General features: G+C 48.2%; 1 protein-coding gene across 1 annotated transcript in view; it reads left to right on the top strand.

Annotated features, from left to right (window-relative positions):
- The first annotated feature begins 374 nt into the window (after positions 1-374).
- The window catches only part of TGFB1I1 (transforming growth factor beta 1 induced transcript 1), a 232183-nt gene continuing 211280 nt past the window's right edge, over positions 375-21277 (top strand). The window contains exon 1 of the mRNA XM_073546323.1: positions 375-597. The gene's annotated coding sequence lies outside the window, so the exon portion shown is untranslated. The remainder of the gene's footprint in view (positions 598-21277) is intronic.

A 21277-nucleotide genomic window follows, 5' to 3' on the forward strand; every position in this document is an offset into this window, starting at 1 on the left:
GGCATTGGATGTCAATTTGATGCTTAGATGCGAATAAAATAGGTTCATCGCCGGAAAATGGGACGACAGACGGATCCCTGGACAAGAATTCTTTGTGCGATTTCGGAGACTTAAAATAGGACCGATTTTTTATTCGCTGTGTGTGACTCCAGCCTAATCAGTATAACGGCGCCGACCTGACGCACCCTGATCACAGGGCACTTTCACTCCTCTGTGTCCCCCACAGTTATGTTCCTACGCTCTCACTCTCATGCTGGTTCCGGCTGTCTCTTCCCTTGCCCTGTTCTTAGAGGGCTAATAGTATCAGAGTTTTTCTCTCATTGGCATTAATAACCCTTTTTGTCTTCATTTTAGGGTCGCCGGCGAGCTGTTTTCCGTGATAAGTGGCGCTGGATTGTATTCCTCCTGAGATGTGGCGGCGATCACCATCCGGCCATGGTCTCCATGCTGTCTCTCTCCCTCACTGTTTATATCTGCTCCATAGAAGAGACTTCTGATACCCATAAAAGGAGAAAAGAGCAGCGAGACCCTCCCAGTCCCGCACATCATCCCCATTCCTGCACTCTGGGCTCACATTCTCCACAGCCCTGACCCCAAGTATGTCTCCATTCTCTTATGCCAGCTGTCTCATGCTTTCTCGTAGCTTGCTCCTATGTTACGTTTTCAGCTTCTTCTTCACTTTGTGAGCTGTTCTCTTGCTATGATCTATCCTCACCTGCTCGGCACTTTTCTGGCCTGGAAGTGTTGCAGTCAGTCTGTTGTCCTGCTTGTGCTGCTCTCTCACGCTCTGTAGGCTGCACTCTCATCATCTTGCTCTTTTCGCACTCACACTGCATCACCTGAGGGGCACCAAGGGTGGAGAATAGGGCTAGGCATAGGGTTAAGTTTAGGGGTCGGAATAGGGTTAAGGTTCGGGGTAAATCTTCTTAACATGGAATGATCTGTGGCATCTGTGTTACAATTTAGAGAACGAGAACAAAACTTATCCCTCAGCCGGAACGAGAGCTGTCTCTTTCCTTACCCAGGATTCGCCCTATCTCTAGTCTGCATTCTAACTTTGACTCCAGCAGCCTCTATCCTTATACTGGTGTCTCCTTATCTCTTAGCACTCATGTGATGATACCAGCTGTCTCTTTCCTTACACTGGACTCTCTCAATCTCTAGCCTTCACTCTCATTTTAACTCCTGCTGTCTCTTTTCTTACACTAGACTCTCCTCATCTTTAGTCTACACTCTCAGGATGACAACGGCTGTCTCTTTCCTTAGAATGGACTCTCTTTGTCTTTAGTCTGCACTCTCATAACATCAGCTATCTTTTTCCTAACATTGAACGCTCACTATCTCTAGTCTGCACTCTCATGATGATACCAGGTGTTTCTTTACTTACATTTAACTCTCCCCGTCTCTTGTCTGCACTCTCAGAATGACACAAGCTGTCTATTTCGTCACACTGGACTCTCCCCATCTCTAGTTTGCACTCTCAGAATGACACAAGCTGTCTATTTCATCAAACTGGACTCTCCCCATCTCTAGTCTGCACTCTCAGAATGACACGAGCTGTCTATTTCATCACACTGGACTCTCCGCATCTCTAGTCTGCACTCTCAGAATGACACGAGCTGTCTATTTCATCACACTGGACTCTCCGCATCTCTAGTCTGCACTCTCAGAATGACACAAGCTGTCTATTTCATCACACTGGACTCTCCCCATCTCTAGTCTGCACTCTCAGAATGACACTAGCTGTCTATTTCATCACACTGGACTCTCCGCATCTCTAGTCTGCACTCTCAGAATGACACGAGCTGTCTATTTCATCACACTGGACTATCCCCATCTCTAGTCTGCACTCTCAGAATGACACGAGCTGTCTATTTCATCACACTGGACTCTCCCCATCTCTAGTCTGCACTCTCAGAATGACACGAGCTGTCTATTTCATCACACTGGACTCTCCCCATCTCTAGTCCCACTCTCAGAATGACACGAGCTGTCTATTTCATCACACTGGACTCTCCCCATCTCTAGTTTGCACTCTCAGAATGACACAAGCTGTCTATTTCATCACACTGGACTCTCCCCATCTCTAGTCTGCACTCTCAGAATGACACGAGCTGTCTATTTCGTCACACTGGACTCTCCCCATCTCTAGTCTGAACTCTCAGAATGACACAAGCTGTCTATTTCATCACACTGGACTCTCCCCATCTCTAGTCTGCACTCTCAGAATGACACGAGCTGTCTATTTCATCACACTGGACTCTCCCCATCTCTAGTCTGCACTCTCAGAATGACACGAGCTGTCTATTTCATCACACTGGACTCTCCCCATCTCTAGTCTGCACTCTCAGAATGACACGAGCTGTCTATTTCATCACACTGGACTCTCCCCATCTCTAGTCTGCACTCTCAGAATGACAAGAGCTGTCTATTTCATCACACTGGACTCTCCCCGTCTCTAGTCTGCACTCTCAGAATGACACAAGCTGTCTATTTCCTCACACTGGACTCTCCCCATCTCTAGTCTGCACCCTCAGAATGACACGAGCTGTCTATTTCGTCACACTGGACTCTCCCCATCTCTAGTCTGCACTCTCAGAATGACACGAGCTGTCTATTTCGTCACACTGAACTCTCCCCATCTCTAGTCTGCACTCTCAGAATGACACGAGCTGTCTATTTCATCACACTGGACTCTCCCCGTCTCTAGTATGCACTCTCAGAATGACACGAGCTGTCTATTTCATCACACTGGACTCTCCCCATCTCTAGTGTGCACTCTCAGAATGACACGAGCTGTCTATTTCGTCACACTGGACTCTCCCCTTCTCTAGTCTGCACTCTCAGAATGACACGAGCTGTCTATTTCATCACACTGGACTCTCCCCATCTCTAGTCTGTACTCTCAGAATGACACGAGCTGTCTATTTCATCACACTGGACTCTCCCCATCTCTAGTCTGCACTCTCAGAATGACACTAGCTGTCTATTTCATCACACTGGACTCTCCCCATCTCTAGTCTGCACTCTCAGAATGACACGAGCTGTCTATTTCATCACACTGGACTCTCCCCATCTCTAGTGTGCACTCTCAGAATGACACGAGCTGTCTATTTCGTCACACTGGACTCTCCGCATCTCTAGTCTGCACTCTCAGAATGACACGAGCTGTCTATTTCGTCACACTGGACTCTCCCCGTCTCTAGTCTGCACTCTCAGAATGACACTAGCTGTCTATTTCATCACACTGGACTCTCCCCATCTCTAGTCTGCACTCTCAGAATGACACGAGCTGTCTATTTCATCACACTGGACTCTCCCCATCTCTAGTGTGCACTCTCAGAATGACACGAGCTGTCTATTTCATCACACTGGACTCTCCCCATCTCTAGTCTGCACTCTCAGAATGACACGAGCTGTCTATTTCATCACACTGGACTCTCCCCATCTCTAGTCTGCACTCTCAGAATGACACGAGCTGTCTATTTCGTCACACTGGACTCTCCCCATCTCTAGTCTGCACTCTCAGAATGACACGAGCTGTCTATTTCATCACACTGGAGTCTCCCCATCTCTAGTCTGCACTCTCAGAATGACACGAGCTGTCTATTTCGTCACACTGGACTCTCCCCATCTCTAGTCTGCACTCTCAGAATGACACGAGCTGTCTATTTCATCACACTGGACTCTCCCCATCTCTAGTGTGCACTCTCAGAATGACACGAGCTGTCTATTTCATCACATTGCACTCTCCCCATCTCTAGTCTGCACTCTCAGAATGACACGAGCTGTCTATTTCGTCACACTGGACTCTCCCCATCTCTAGTCTGCACTCTCAGAATGACACGAGCTGTCTATTTCATCACACTGGACTCTCCCCGTCTCTAGTCTGCACTCTCAGAATGACACGAGCTGTCTATTTCATCACATTGCACTCTCCCCATCTCTAGTCTGCACTCTCAGAATGACACGAGCTGTCTATTTCATCACATTGCACTCTCCCAATCTCTAGTCAGCACTCTCAGAATGACACGAGCTGTCTATTTCATCACACTGGAGTCTCCCCATCTCTAGTCTGCACTCTCAGAATGACACGAGCTGTCTATTTCATCACATTGCACTCTCCCCATCTCTAGTCTGCACTCTCAGAATGACACGAGCTGTCTATTTCATCACATTGCACTCTCCCCATCTCTAGTCTGCACTCTCAGAATGACACGAGCTGTCTATTTCATCACACTGGACTCTCCCCATCTCTAGTCTGTACTCTCAGAATGACACGAGCTGTCTATTTCATCACATTGCACTCTCCCCATCTCTAGTCAGCACTCTCAGAATGACACGAGCTGTCTATTTCGTCACACTGGACTCTCCCCATCTCTAGTCTGCACTCTCAGAATGACACGAGCTGTCTATTTCATCACACTGGTCTCTCCCCATCTCTAGTCTGCACTCTCAGAATGACACGAGCTGTCTATTTCATCACACTGGTCTCTCCCCATCTCTAGTCTGCACTCTCAGAATGACACGAGCTGTCTATTTCATCACACTGGACTCTCCCCATCTCTAGTCTGCACTCTCAGAATGACACGAGCTGTCTATTTCATCACACTGGACTCTCCCCATCTCTAGTCTGCACTCTCAGAATGACACGAGCTGTCTATTTCCTCACAGTGGACTCTCCCCATCTCTAGTCTGCACTCTCAGAATGACACAAGCTGTCTATTTCATCACACTGGACTCTCCCCATCTCTAGTCCCACTCTCAGAATGACACGAGCTGTCTATTTCATCACACTGGACTCTCCCCATCTCTAGTCTGCAATCTCAGAATGACACAAGCTGTCTATTTCATCACACTGGACTCTCCCCATCTCTAGTCCCACTCTCAGAATGACACGAGCTGTCTATTTCATCACACTGGACTCTCCCCATCTCTAGTCTGCAATCTCAGAATGACACGAGCTGTCTATTTCATCACACTGGACTCTCCCCATCTCTAGTCTGCACTCTCAGAATGACACAAGCTGTCTATTTCATCACACTGGACTCTCCCCATCTCTAGTCCCACTCTCAGAATGACACGAGCTGTCTATTTCATCACACTGGACTCTCCCCATCTCTAGTCTGCAATCTCAGAATGACACAAGCTGTCTATTTCATCACACTGGACTCTCCCCATCTCTAGTCTGCAATCTCAGAATGACACGAGCTGTCTATTTCCTCACAGTGGACTCTCCCCATCTCTAGTCTGCACTCTCAGAATGACACAAGCTGTCTATTTCATCACACTGGACTCTCCCCATCTCTAGTCCCACTCTCAGAATGACACGAGCTGTCTACTTCATCACACTGGACTCTCCCCATCTCTAGTCTGCACTCTCAGAATGACACGAGCTGTCTATTTCATCACACTGGACTCTCCCCATCTCTAGTCTGCACTCTCAGAATGACACAAGCTGTCTATTTCATCACATTAGACTCTCCCCATCTCTAGTTTGCACTCTCAGAATGACACAAGCTGTCTATTTCGTCACACTGGACTCTCCCCATCTCTAGTCTGCACTCTCAGAATGACACGAGCTGTCTATTTCGTCACACTGGACTCTCCCCATCTCTAGTTTTCACTCTCAGAATGACACAAGCTGTCTATTTCGTCACACTGGACTCTCCCCATCTCTAGTCTGCACTCTCAGAATGACACGAGCTGTCTATTTCATCACACTGGACTCTCCCCATCTCTAGTCTGCACTCTCAGAATGACACGAGCTGTCTATTTCATCACACTGGACTCTCCCCATCTCTAGTCTGCACTCTCAGAATGACACGAGCTGTCTATTTCATCACATTGGACTCTCCCCATCTCTAGTCTGCACTCTCAGAATGACACGAGCTGTCTATTTCGTCACACTGGACTCTCCCCATCTCTAGTCTGCACTCTCAGAATGACACAAGCTGTCTATTTCATCACACTGGACTCTCCCCATCTCTAGTCTGCACTCTCAGAATGACACGAGCTGTCTATTTCATCACACTGGACTCTCCCCATCTCTAGTCTGCACTCTCAGAATGACACGAGCTGTCTATTTCGTCACACTGGACTCTCCCCATCTCTAGTCTGCACTCTCAGAATGACACAAGCTGTCTATTTCGTCACACTGGACTCTCCCCATCTCTAGTCTGCACTCTCAGAATGACACGAGCTGTCTATTTCATCACACTGGACTCTCCCCATCTCTAGTCTGCACTCTCAGAATGACACAAGCTGTCTATTTCATCACATTAGACTCTCCCCATCTCTAGTTTGCACTCTCAGAATGACACAAGCTGTCTATTTCGTCACACTGGACTCTCCCCATCTCTAGTCTGCACTCTCAGAATGACACGAGCTGTCTATTTCGTCACACTGGACTCTCCCCATCTCTAGTTTTCACTCTCAGAATGACACAAGCTGTCTATTTCGTCACACTGGACTCTCCCCATCTCTAGTCTGCACTCTCAGAATGACACGAGCTGTCTATTTCATCACACTGGACTCTCCCCATCTCTAGTCTGCACTCTCAGAATGACACGAGCTGTCTATTTCATCACACTGGACTCTCCCCATCTCTAGTCTGCACTCTCAGAATGACACGAGCTGTCTATTTCATCACACTGGACTCTCCCCATCTCTAGTCTGCACTCTCAGAATGACACGAGCTGTCTATTTCGTCACACTGGACTCTCCCCATCTCTAGTTTTCACTCTCAGAATGACACAAGCTGTCTATTTCGTCACACTGGACTCTCCCCATCTCTAGTCTGCACTCTCAGAATGACACGAGCTGTCTATTTCATCACACTGGACTCTCCCCATCTCTAGTCTGCACTCTCAGAATGACACGAGCTGTCTATTTCATCACACTGGACTCTCCCCATCTCTAGTCTGCACTCTCAGAATGACACGAGCTGTCTATTTCATCACATTGGACTCTCCCCATCTCTAGTTTGCACTCTCAGAATGACACAAGCTGTCTATTTCATCACATTGGACTCTCCCCATCTCTAGTTTGCACTCTCAGAATGACACAAGCTGTCTATTTCGTCACACTGGACTCTCCCCATCTCTAGTCTGCACTCTCAGAATGACACGAGCTGTCTATTTCATCACATTGGACTCTCCCCATCTCTAGTTTGCACTCTCAGAATGACACAAGCTGTCTATTTCGTCACACTGGACTCTCCCCATCTCTAGTCTGCACTCTCAGAATGACACGAGCTGTCTATTTCATCACATTGGACTCTCCCCATCTCTAGTTTGCACTCTCAGAATGACACGAGCTGTCTATTTCATCACATTGGACTCTCCCCATCTCTAGTTTGCACTCTCAGAATGACACAAGCTGTCTATTTCGTCACACTGGACTCTCCCCATCTCTAGTCTGCACTCTCAGAATGACACGAGCTGTCTATTTCATCACATTGGACTCTCCCCATCTCTAGTTTGCACTCTCAGAATGACACAAGCTGTCTATTTCGTCACACTGGACTCTCCCCATCTCTAGTCTGCACTCTCAGAATGACACGAGCTGTCTATTTCATCACACTGGACTCTCCCCATCTCTAGTCTGCACTCTCAGAATGACACGAGCTGTCTATTTCATCACACTGGACTCTCCCCATCTCTAGTCTGCACTCTCAGAATGACACGAGCTGTCTATTTCATCACACTGGACTCTCCCCATCTCTAGTCTGCACTCTCAGAATGACACGAGCTGTCTATTTCATCACATTGGACTCTCCCCATCTCTAGTTTGCACTCTCAGAATGACACAAGCTGTCTATTTCATCACATTGGACTCTCCCCATCTCTAGTTTGCACTCTCAGAATGACACGAGCTGTCTATTTCGTCACACTGGACTCTCCCCATCTCTAGTTTGCACTCTCAGAATGACACAAGCTGTCTATTTCGTCACACTGGACTCTCCCCATCTCTAGTCTGCACTCTCAGAATGACACGAGCTGTCTATTTCATCACACTGGACTCTCCCCATCTCTAGTCTGCACTCTCAGAATGACACGAGCTGTCTATTTCATCACACTGGACTCTCCCCATCTCTAGTCTGCACTCTCAGAATGACACGAGCTGTCTATTTCATCACACTGGACTCTCCCCATCTCTAGTCTGCACTCTCAGAATGACACGAGCTGTCTATTTCATCACACTGGAGTCTCCCCATCTCTAGTCTGCACTCTCAGAATGACACAAGCTGTCTATTTCATCACACTGGAGTCTCCCCATCTCTAGTCTGCACTCTCAGAATGACACGAGCTGTCTATTTCATCACACCGGACTCTCCCCATCTCTAGTCTGCACTCTCAGAATGACACGAGCTGTCTATTTCATCACACTGGACTCTCCCCGTCTCTAGTCTGCACTCTCAGAATGACACTAGCTGTCTATTTCATCACACTGGACTCTCCCCGTCTCTAGTCTGCACTCTCAGAATGACACGAGCTGTCTATTTCATCACACTGGACTCTCCCCATCTCTAGTCTGCACTCTCAGAATGACACGAGCTGTCTATTTCATCACACTGGAGTCTCCCCATCTCTAGTCTGCACTCTCAGAATGACACGAGCTGTCTATTTCATCACACTGGAGTCTCCCCATCTCTAGTCTGCACTCTCAGAATGACACGAGCTGTCTATTTCATCACACTGGACTCTCCCCATCTCTAGTCTGCACTCTCAGAATGACACGAGCTGTCTATTTCATCACACTGGACTCTCCCCGTCTCTAGTCTGCACTCTCAGAATGACACTAGCTGTCTATTTCATCACACTGGACTCTCCCCATCTCTAGTCTGCACTCTCAGAATGACACAAGCTGTCTATTTCGTCACACTGGACTCTCCCCATCTCTAGTCTGCACTCTCAGAATGACACGAGCTGTCTATTTCATCACACTGGACTCTCCCCATCTCTAGTCTGCACTCTCAGAATGACACGAGCTGTCTATTTCATCACACTGGACTCTCCCCATCTCTAGTCTGCAATCTCAGAATGACACGAGCTGTCTATTTTGTCACACTGGACTCTCCCCTTCTCTAGTCTGCACTCTCAGAATGACACGAGCTGTCTATTTCATCACACTGGACTCTCCCCTTCTCTAGTCTGCAATCTCAGAATGACACGAGCTGTCTATTTCGTCACACTGGACTCTCCCCATCTCTAGTCTGCACTCTCAGAATGACACGAGCTGTCTATTTCGTCACACTGGACTATCCCCATCTCTAGTCTGCACTCTCAGAATGACACGAGCTGTCTATTTCATCACACTGGAGTCTCCCCATCTCTAGTCTGCACTCTCAGAATGACACGAGCTGTCTATTTCGTCACACTGGACTCTCCCCATCTCTAGTCTGCACTCTCAGAATGATACGAGCTGTCTATTTCATCACACTGGACTCTCCCCATCTCTAGTCTGCACTCTCAGAATGACACGAGCTGTCTATTTCGTCACACTGGACTCTCCCCATCTCTAGTCTGCACTCTCAGAATGATACGAGCTGTCTATTTCATCACACTGGACTCTCCCCATCTCTAGTCTGCACTCTCAGAATGACACGAGCTGTCTATTTCATCACACTGGACTCTCCCCATCTCTAGTCTGCACTCTCAGAATGACACGAGCTGTCTATTTCGTCACACTGGACTCTCCCCATCTCTAGTCTGCACTCTCAGAATGACACGAGCTGTCTATTTCGTCACACTGAACTCTCCCCATCTCTAGTCTGCACTCTCAGAATGACACGAGCTGTCTATTTCGTCACACTGGACTCTCCCCATCTCTAGTCTGCACTCTCAGAATGACACGAGCTGTCTATTTCGTCACACTGGACGCTCCCCATCTCTAGTCTGCACTCTCAGAATGACACGAGCTGTCTATTTCGTCACACTGGACTCTCCCCATCTCTAGTCTGCACTCTCAGAATGATACGAGCTGTCTATTTCGTCACACTGGACTCTCCCCATCTCTAGTCTGCACTCTCAGAATGATACGAGCTGTCTATTTCATGACACTGGACTCTCCCCATCTCTAGTCTGCACTCTCAGCATGACACGAGCTGTCTATTTCCTCACACTGGACTCTCCCCATCTCTAGTCTGCACTCTCAGAATGACACGAGCTGTCTATTTCATCACACTGGACTCTCCCCATCTCAAGTGTGCACTCTCAGAATGACACGAGCTGTCTATTTCGTCACACTGGACTCTCCCCTTCTCTAGTCTGCACTCTCAGAATGACACGAGCTGTCTATTTCATCACACTGGACTCTCCCCATCTCTAGTCTGCACTCTCAGAATGACACGAGCTGTCTATTTCGTCACACTGGACTCTCCCCATCTCTAGTCTGCACTCTCAGAATGACACGAGCTGTCTATTTCCTCACACTGGACTCTCCCCATCTCTAGTCTGCACTCTCAGAATGACACGAGCTGTCTATTTCGTCACACTGGACTCTCCCCTTCTCTAGTCTGCACTCTCAGAATGACACGAGCTGTCTATTTCATCACACTGGACTCTCCCCATCTCTAGTCTGCACTCTCAGAATGACACGAGCTGTCTATTTCGTCACATTGGACTCTCCCCATCTCTAGTCTGCACTCTCAGAATGATACGAGCTGTCTATTTCATCACACTGGACTCTCCCCATCTCTAGTCTGCACTCTCAGAATGACACGAGCTGTCTATTTCATCACACTGGACTCTCCCCATCTCTAGTCTGCACTCTCAGAATGACACGAGCTGTCTATTTCATCACACTGGACGCTCCCCATCTCTAGTCTGCACTCTCAGAATGATACGAGCTGTCTATTTCATCACACTGGACTCTCCCCATCTCTAGTCTGCACTCTCAGAATGACACGAGCTGTCTATTTCGTCACACTGGACTCTCCCCATCTCTAGTCTGCACTCTCAGAATGACACGAGCTGTCTATTTCATCACACTGGACTCTCCCCATCTCTAGTCTGCACTCTCAGAATGACACGAGCTGTCTATTTCGTCACACTGGACTATCCCCATCTCTAGTCTGCACTCTCAGAATGACACGAGCTGTCTATTTCATCACACTGGAGTCTCCCCATCTCTAGTCTGCACTCTCAGAATGACACGAGCTGTCTATTTCGTCACACTGGACTCTCCCCATCTCTAGTCTGCACTCTCAGAATGATACGAGCTGTCTATTTCATCACACTGGACTCTCCCCATCTCTAGTCTGCACTCTCAGAATGACACGAGCTGTCTATTTCGTCACACTGGACTCTCCCCATCTCTAGTCTGCACTCTCAGAATGATACGAGCTGTCTATTTCATCACACTGGACTCTCCCCATCTCTAGTCTGCACTCTCAGAATGACACGAGCTGTCTATTTCATCACACTGGACTCTCCCCATCTCTAGTCTGCACTCTCAGAATGACACGAGCTGTCTATTTCGTCACACTGAACTCTCCCCATCTCTAGTCTGCACTGTCAGAATGACACGAGCTGTCTATTTCGTCACACTGGACGCTCCCCATCTCTAGTCTGCACTCTCAGAATGACACGAGCTGTCTATTTCGTCACACTGGACTCTCCCCATCTCTAGTCTGCACTCTCAGAATGATACGAGCTGTCTATTTCGTCACACTGGACTCTCCCCATCTCTAGTCTGCACTCTCAGAATGATACGAGCTGTCTATTTCATCACACTGGACTCTCCCCATCTCAAGTGTGCACTCTCAGAATGACACGAGCTGTCTATTTCATCACACTGGACTCTCCCCATCTCTAGTCTGCACTCTCAGCATGACACGAGCTGTCTATTTCCTCACACTGGACTCTCCCCATCTCTAGTCTGCACTCTCAGAATGACACGAGCTGTCTATTTCGTCACACTGGACTCTCCCCTTCTCTAGTCTGCACTCTCAGAATGACACGAGCTGTCTATTTCATCACACTGGACTCTCCCCATCTCTAGTCTGCACTCTCAGAATGACACGAGCTGTCTATTTCGTCACATTGGACTCTCCCCATCTCTAGTCTGCACTCTCAGAATGATACGAGCTGTCTATTTCATCACACTGGACTCTCCCCATCTCTAGTCTGCACTCTCAGAATGACACGAGCTGTCTATTTCATCACACTGGACTCTCCCCATCTCTAGTCTGCACTCTCAGAATGACACTAGCTGTCTATTTCATCACACTGGACTCTCCCCATCTCTAGTCTGCACTCTCAGAATGACACGAGCTGTCTATTTCATCACACTGGACTCTCCCCATCTCTAGTCTGCACTCTCAGAATGACACGAGCTGTCTATTTCATCACACTGGACGCTCCCCATCTCTAGTCTGCACTCTCAGAATGATACGAGCTGTCTATTTCATCACACTGGACTCTCCCCATCTCTAGTCTGCACTCTCAGAATGACACGAGCTGTCTATTTCGTCACACTGGACTCTCCCCATCTCTAGTCTGCACTCTCAGAATGACACGAGCTGTCTATTTCATCACACTGGACTCTCCCCATCTCTAGTCTGCACTCTCAGAATGACACGAGCTGTCTATTTCGTCACACTGGACTATCCCCATCTCTAGTCTGCACTCTCAGAATGACACGAGCTGTCTATTTCATCACACTGGAGTCTCCCCATCTCTAGTCTGCACTCTCAGAATGACACGAGCTGTCTATTTCGTCACACTGGACTCTCCCCATCTCTAGTCTGCACTCTCAGAATGATACGAGCTGTCTATTTCATCACACTGGACTCTCCCCATCTCTAGTCTGCACTCTCAGAATGACACGAGCTGTCTATTTCGTCACACTGGACTCTCCCCATCTCTAGTCTGCACTCTCAGAATGATACGAGCTGTCTATTTCATCACACTGGACTCTCCCCATCTCTAGTCTGCACTCTCAGAATGACACGAGCTGTCTATTTCATCACACTGGACTCTCCCCATCTCTAGTCTGCACTCTCAGAATGACACGAGCTGTCTATTTCGTCACACTGAACTCTCCCCATCTCTAGTCTGCACTGTCAGAATGACACGAGCTGTCTATTTCGTCACACTGGACGCTCACCATCTCTAGTCTGCACTCTCAGAATGACACGAGCTGTCTATTTCGTCACACTGGACTCTCCCCATCTCTAGTCTGCACTCTCAGAATGATACGAGCTGTCTATTTCGTCACACTGGACTCTCCCCATCTCTAGTCTGCACTCTCAGAATGATACGAGCTGTCTATTTCATCACACTGGACTCTCCCCATCTCAAGTGTGCACTCTCAGAATGACACGAGCTGTCTATTTCATCACACTGGACTCTCCCCATCTCTAGTCTGCACTCTCAGCATGACACGAGCTGTCTATTTCCTCACACTGGACTCTCCCCATCTCTAGTCTGCACTCTCAGAATGACACGAGCTGTCTATTTCATCACACTGGACTCTCCCCATCTCAAGTGTGCACTCTCAGAATGACACAAGCTGTCTATTTCATCACACTGGACTCTCCCCATCTCTAGTCTGCACTCTCAGAATGACACGAGCTGTCTATTTCGTCACACTGGACTCTCCCCATCTCTAGTCTGCACTCTCAGAATGATACGAGCTGTCTATTTCATCACACTGGACTCTCCCCATCTCTAGTCTGCACTCTCAGAATGACACGAGCTGTCTATTTCGTCACACTGGACTCTCCCCATCTCTAGTCTGCACTCTCAGAATGACACGAGCTGTCTATTTCATCACACTGGACTCTCCCCATCTCTAGTCTGCACTCTCAGAATGACACGAGCTGTCTATTTCATCACACTGGACTCTCCCCATCTCTAGTCTGCACTCTCAGAATGACACGAGCTGTCTATTTCGTCACACTGGACGCTCCCCATCTCTAGTCTGCACTCTCAGAATGACACGAGCTGTCTATTTCATCACACTGGACTCTCCCCATCTCTAGTCTGCACTCTCAGAATGACACGAGCTGTCTATTTCGTCACACTGGACGCTCCCCATCTCTAGTCTGCACTCTCAGAATGACACGAGCTGTCTATTTCATCACACTGGACTCTCCCCATCTCTAGTCTGCACTCTCAGAATGACACGAGCTGTCTATTTCATCACACTGGACTCTCCCCATCTCTAGTCTGCACTCTCAGAATGACACGAGCTGTCTATTTCGTCACACTGGACGCTCCCCATCTCTAGTCTGCACTCTCAGAATGACACGAGCTGTCTATTTCATCACACTGGACTCTCCCCATCTCTAGTCCGCACTCTCAGAATGATACGAGCTGTCTATTTCATCACACTGGACTCTCCCCATCTCTAGTCTGCACTCTCAGAATGATACGAGCTGTCTATTTCATCACACTGGACTCTCCCCATCTCTAGTCTGCACTCTCAGAATGACACGAGCTGTCTATTTCATCACACTGGACTCTCCCCATCTCTAGTCTGCACTCTCAGAATGATACGAGCTGTCTATTTCATCACACTGGACTCTCCCCATCTCTAGTCTGCACTCTCAGAATGACACGAGCTGTCTATTTCATCACACTGGACTCTCCCCATCTCTAGTCCGCACTCTCAGAATGATACGAGCTGTCTATTTCATCACACTGGACTCTCCCCATCTCTAGTCTGCACTCTCAGAATGATACGAGCTGTCTATTTCATCACACTGGACTCTCCCCATCTCTAGTCTGCACTCTCAGAATGATACGAGCTGTCTATTTCATCACACTGGACTCTCCCCATCTCTAGTCTGCACTCTCAGAATGACACGAGCTGTCTATTTCATCACACTGGACGCTCCCCATCTCTAGTCTGCACTCTCAGAATGATACGAGCTGTCTATTTCATCACACTGGACTCTCCCCATCTCAAGTGTGCACTCTCAGAATGACACGAGCTGTCTATTTCGTCACACTGGACTCTCCCCTTCTCTAGTCTGCACTCTCAGAATGACACGAGCTGTCTATTTCATCACACTGGACTCTCCCCATCTCTAGTCTGCACTCTCAGAATGACACGAGCTGTCTATTTCATCACACTGGACTCTCCCCATCTCTAGTCTGCACTCTCAGAATGACACGAGCTGTCTATTTCATCACACTGGACTCTCCCCATCTCTAGTCTGCACTCTCAGAATGACACGAGCTGTCTATTTCATCACACTGGACTCTCCCCATCTCTAGTCTGCACTCTCAGAATGACACGAGCTGTCTATTTCATCACACTGGACTCTCCCCATCTCTAGTCTGCACTCTCAGAATGATACTAGCTGTCTATTTCGTCACACTGGACTATCCCCATCTCTAGTCTGCACTCTCAGAATGACACGAGCTGTCTATTTCATCACACTGGACTCTCCCCATCTCTAGTTTGCACTCTCAGAATGACACGAGCTGTCTATTTCATCACACTGGACTCTCCCCATCTCTAGTCTGCACTCTCAGAATGACACGAGCTGTCTATTTCATCACACTGGACTCTCCCCATCTCAAGTGTGCACTCTCAGAATGACACGAGCTGTCTATTTCGTCACACTGGACTCTCCCCTTCTCTAGTCTGCACTCTCAGAATGACACGAGCTGTCTATTTCATCACACTGGACTCTCCCCATCTCAAGTGTGCACTCTCAGAATGACACGAGCTGTCTATTTCGTCACACTGGACTCTCCCCTTTTCTAGTCTGCACTCTCAGAATGACACGAGCTGTCTATTTCATCACATTGGACTCTCCCCATCTCTAGTCTGCACTCTCAGAATGACACGAGCTGTCTATTTCATCACACTGGACTCTCCCCATCTCTAGTTTGCACTCTCAGAATGATACGAGCTGTCTATTTCATCACACTGGACTCTCCCCTTCTCTAGTCTGCACTCTCAGAATGACACGAGCTGTCTATTTCATCACACTGGACTCTCCCCTTCTCTAGTCTGCACTCTCAGAATGACACGAGCTGTCTATTTCATCACATTGGACTCTCCCCATCTCTAGTCTGCACTCTCAGAATGACACGAGCTGTCTATTTCATCACACTGGACTCTCCCCATCTCTAGTCTGCACTCTCAGAATGACACGAGCTGTCTATTTCATCACACTGGACTCTCCCCATCTCAAGTGTGCACTCTCAGAATGACACGAGCTGTCTATTTCGTCACACTGGACTCTCCCCTTCTCTAGTCTGCACTCTCAGAATGACACGAGCTGTCTATTTCATCACACTGGACTCTCCCCTTCTCTAGTCTGCACTCTCAGAATGACACGAGCTGTCTATTTCATCACACTGGACTCTCCCCATCTCTAGTCTGCACTCTCAGAATGACACGAGCTGTCTATTTCATCACACTGGACTCTCCCCATCTCTAGTCTGCACTCTCAGAATGATACGAGCTGTCTATTTCATCACACTGGACTCTCCCCATCTCTAGTCTGCACTCTCAGAATGACACGAGCTGTCTATTTCGTCACACTGGACTCTCCCCATCTCTAGTTTGCACTCTCAGAATGACACGAGCTGTCTATTTCGTCACACTGGACTCTCCCCATCTCTAGTCTGCACTCTCAGAATGACACGAGCTGTCTATTTCCTCACACTGGACTCTCCCCATCTCTAGTCTGCACTCTCAGAATGACACGAGCTGTCTATTTCATCACACTGGACTATCCCCATCTCTAGTCTGCACTCTCAGAATGACACGAGCTGTCTATTTCATCACACTGGACTATCCCCATCTCTAGTCTGCACTCTCAGAATGACACTAGCTGTCTATTTCGTCACACTGGACTATCCCCATCTCTAGTTTGCACTCTCAGAATGACACGAGCTGTCTATTTCATCACACTGGACTCTCCCCTTCTCTAGTCTGCACTCTCAGAATGACACGAGCTGTCTATTTCATCACACTGGACTCTCCCCATCTCTAGTCTGCACTCTCAGAATGACACAAGCTGTCTATTTCATCACACTGGACTCTCCCCTTCTCTAGTCTGCACTCTCAGAATGACACGAGCTGTCTATTTCATCACACTGGACTCTCCCCATCTCTAGTCTGCACTCTCAGAATGACACGAGCTGTCTATTTCGTCACACTGGACTCTCCTCATCTATAGTCTGCACTCTCAGAATGACACGAGCTGTCTATTTCATCACACTGGACTCTCCCCATCTCTAGTCTGCACTCTCAGAATGATACGAGCTGTCTATTTCGTCACACTGGACTCTCCCCATCTCTAGTCTGCACTCTCAGAATGACAGGAGCTGTCTATTTCATCACACTGGACTCTCCCCATCTCTAGTCTGCACTCTCAGAATGACACGAGCTGTCTATTTCGTCACACTGGACTCTCCCCATCTCTAGTCTGCACTCTCAGAATGACACGAGCTGTCTATTTCATCACACTGGACTCTCCCCATCTCTAGTCTGCACTCTCAGAATGATACGAGCTGTCTATTTCGTCACACTGGACTCTCCCCATCTCTAGTCTGCACTCTCAGAATGACACGAGCTGTCTATTTCATCACACTGGACTATCCCCATCTCTAGTCTGCACTCTCAGAATGACACGAGCTGTCTATTTCATCACACTGGACTCTCCCCATCTCTAGTCTGCACTCTCAGAATGACACGAGCTGTCTATTTCATCACACTGGACTCTCCCCATCTCTAGTTTGCACTCTCAGAATGACACGAGCTGTCTATTTCATCACACTGGACTCTCCCCATCTCTAGTCTGCACTCTCAGAATGACACTAGCTGTCTATTTCATCACACTGGACTCTCCCCATCTCTAGTCTGCACTCTCAGAATGACACGAGCTGTCTATTTCATCACACTGGACTCTCCCCATCTCAAGTGTGCACTCTCAGAATGACACGAGCTGTCTATTTCGTCACACTGGACTCTCCCCATCTCTAGTCTGCACTCTCAGAATGACACGAGCTGTCTATTTCATCACACTGGACTCTCCCCATCTCTAGTCTGCACTCTCAGAATGACACGAGCTGTCTATTTCATCACATTGGACTCTCCCCATCTCTAGTTTGCACTCTCAGAATGATACGAGCTGTCTATTTCATCACACTGGACTCTCCCCATCTCAAGTGTGCACTCTCAGAATGACACGAGCTGTCTATTTCGTCACACTGGACTCTCCCCTTCTCTAGTCTGCACTCTCAGAATGACACGAGCTGTCTATTTCGTCACACTGGACTCTCCCCATCTCTAGTCTGCACTCTCAGAATGACACGAGCTGTCTATTTCATCACACTGGACTCTTCCCATCTCTTGTCTGCACTCTCAGAATGACAGGAGCTGTCTATTTCATCACACTGGACTCTCCCCTTCTCTAGTCTGCACTCTCATAATGACACGAGCTGTCTATTTCATCACACTGGACTCTCCCCATCTCTAGTCTGCACTCTCAGAATGATACGAGCTGTCTATTTCATCACACTGGACTCTCCCCATCTCTAGTCTGCACTCTCAGAATGACACGAGCTGTCTATTTCATCACACTGGACTCTCCCCATCTCAAGTGTGCACTCTCAGAATGACACGAGCTGTCTATTTCGTCACACTGGACTCTCCCCTTCTCTAGTCTGCACTCTCAGAATGACACGAGCTGTCTATTTCCTCACACTGGACTCTCCCCATCTCTAGTCTGCACTCTCAGAATGACACGAGCTGTCTATTTCGTCACACTGGACTCTCCCCATCTCTAGTTTGCACTCTCAGAATGACACGAGCTGTCTATTTCGTCACACTGGACTCTCCCCATCTCTAGTCTGCACTCTCAGAATGATACGAGCTGTCTATTTCATCACATTGGAATCTCCCCATCTCTAGTCTGCACTCTCAGAATGACACGAGCTGTCTATTTCGTCACACTGGACTCTTCCCTTCTCTAGTCTGCACTCTCAGAATGACACGAGCTGTCTATTTCATCACACTGGACTCTCCCCGTCTCTAGTATGCACTCTCAGAATGACACGAGCTGTCTATTTCCTCACACTGGACTCTCCCCTTCTCTAGTCTGCACTCTCAGAATGACACGAGCTGTCTATTTCATCACACTGGACTCTCCCCATCTCTAGTCTGCACTCTCAGAATGACACGAGCTGTCTATTTCCTCACACTGGACTCTCCCCTTCTCTAGTCTGCACTCTCAGAATGACACGAGCTGTCTATTTCATCACACTGGACTCTCCCCGTCTCTAGTCTGCACTCTCAGAATGACACGAGCTGTCTATTTCCTCACACTGGACTCTCCCCTTCTCTAGTCTGCACTCTCAGAATGACACGAGCTGTCTATTTCATCACACTGGACTCTCCCCATCTCTAGTCTGCACTCTCAGAATGACACGAGCTGTCTATTTCCTCACACTGGACTCTCCCCTTCTCTAGTCTGCACTCTCAGAATGACACGAGCTGTCTATTTCATCACACTGGACTCTCCCCATCTCTAGTCTGCACTCTCAGAATGACACGAGCTGTCTGTTTCATCACACTGGACTCTCCCCATCTCTAGTTTGCACTCTCAGAATGACACGAGCTGTCTATTTCATCACACTGGACTCTCCCCTTCTCTAGTCTGCACTCTCAGAATGACACGAGCTGTCTATTTCGTCACACTGGACTCTCCCCATCTCTAGTTTGCACTCTCAGAATGACACGAGCTGTCTATTTCGTCACACTGGACTCTCCCCATCTCTAGTCTGCACTCTCAGAATGACACGAGCTGTCTATTTCATCACACTGGACTCTCCCCATCTCAAGTGTGCACTCTCAGAATGACACGAGCTGTCTATTTCGTCACACTGGACTCTCCCCATCTCTAGTCTGCACTCTCAGAATGACACGAGCTGTCTATTTCATCACACTGGACTCTCCCCATCTCAAGTGTGCACTCTCAGAATGACACGAGCTGTCTATTTCATCACACTGGACTCTCCCCATCTCTAGTCTGCACTCTCAGAATGACACGAGCTGTCTATTTCGTCACACTGGACTCTCCCCATCTCTAGTTTGCACTCTCAGAATGACACGAGCTGTCTATTTCGTCACACTGGACTCTCCCCATCTCTAGTCTGCACTCTCAGAATGACACGAGCTGTCTATTTCATCACACTGGACTCTCCCCATCTCAAGTGTGCACTCTCAGAATGACACGAGCTGTCTATTTCGTCACACTGGACTCTCCCCATCTCTAGTCTGCACTCTCAGAATGACACGAGCTGTCTATTTCGTCACACTGGACTCTCCCCATCTCTAGTTTGCACTCTCAGAATGACACGAGCTGTCTATTTCGTCACACTGGACTCTCCCCATCTCTAGTCTGCACTCTCAGAATGATACGAGCTGTCTATTTCATCACATTGGAATCTCCCCATCTCTAGTCTGCACTCTCAGAATGACACGAGCTGTCTATTTCATCACACTGGACTCTCCCCATCTCTAGTCTGCACTCTCAGAATGACACGAGCTGTCTATTTCGTCACACTGGACTCTTCCCTTCTCTAGTCTGCACTCTCAGAATGATACGAGCTGTCTATTTCATCACATTGGAATCTCCCCATCTCTAGTCTGCACTCTCAGAATGACACGAGCTGTCTATTTCATCACACTGGACTCTCCCCATCTCTAGTCTGCACTCTCAGAATGACACGAGCTGTCTATTTCGTCACACTGGACTCTTCCCTTCTCTAGTCTGCACTCTCAGAATGACACGAGCTGTCTATTTCATCACACTGGACTCTCCCCATCTCTAGTGTGCACTCTCAGAATGACACGAGCTGTCTATTTCATCACACTGGACTCTCCCCGTCTCTAGTATGCACTCTCAGAATGACACGAGCTGTCTATTTCCTCACACTGGACTCTCCCCTTCTCTAGTCTGCACTCTCAGAATGACACGAGCTGTCTATTTCATCACACTGGACTCTCCCCATCTCTAGTCTGCACTCTCAGAATGACACGAGCTGTCTATTTCCTCACACTGGACTCTCCCCTTCTCTAGTCTGCACTCTCAGAATGACACGAGCTGTCTATTTCATCACACTGGACTCTCCCCGTCTCTAGTCTGCACTCTCAGAATGACACGAGCTGTCTATTTCCTCACACTGGACTCTCCCCTTCTCTAGTCTGCACTCTCAGAATGACACGAGCTGTCTATTTCATCACACTGGACTCTCCCCATCTCTAGTCTGCACTCTCAGAATGACACGAGCTGTCTGTT

The sequence above is a fragment of the Dendrobates tinctorius genome, unplaced genomic scaffold, assembly GCF_039654945.1.
Source record: "Dendrobates tinctorius isolate UK_male_01 unplaced genomic scaffold, ASM3965494v1 ptg000146l, whole genome shotgun sequence".
Classification (NCBI taxonomy): domain Eukaryota; kingdom Metazoa; phylum Chordata; class Amphibia; order Anura; family Dendrobatidae; genus Dendrobates; species Dendrobates tinctorius.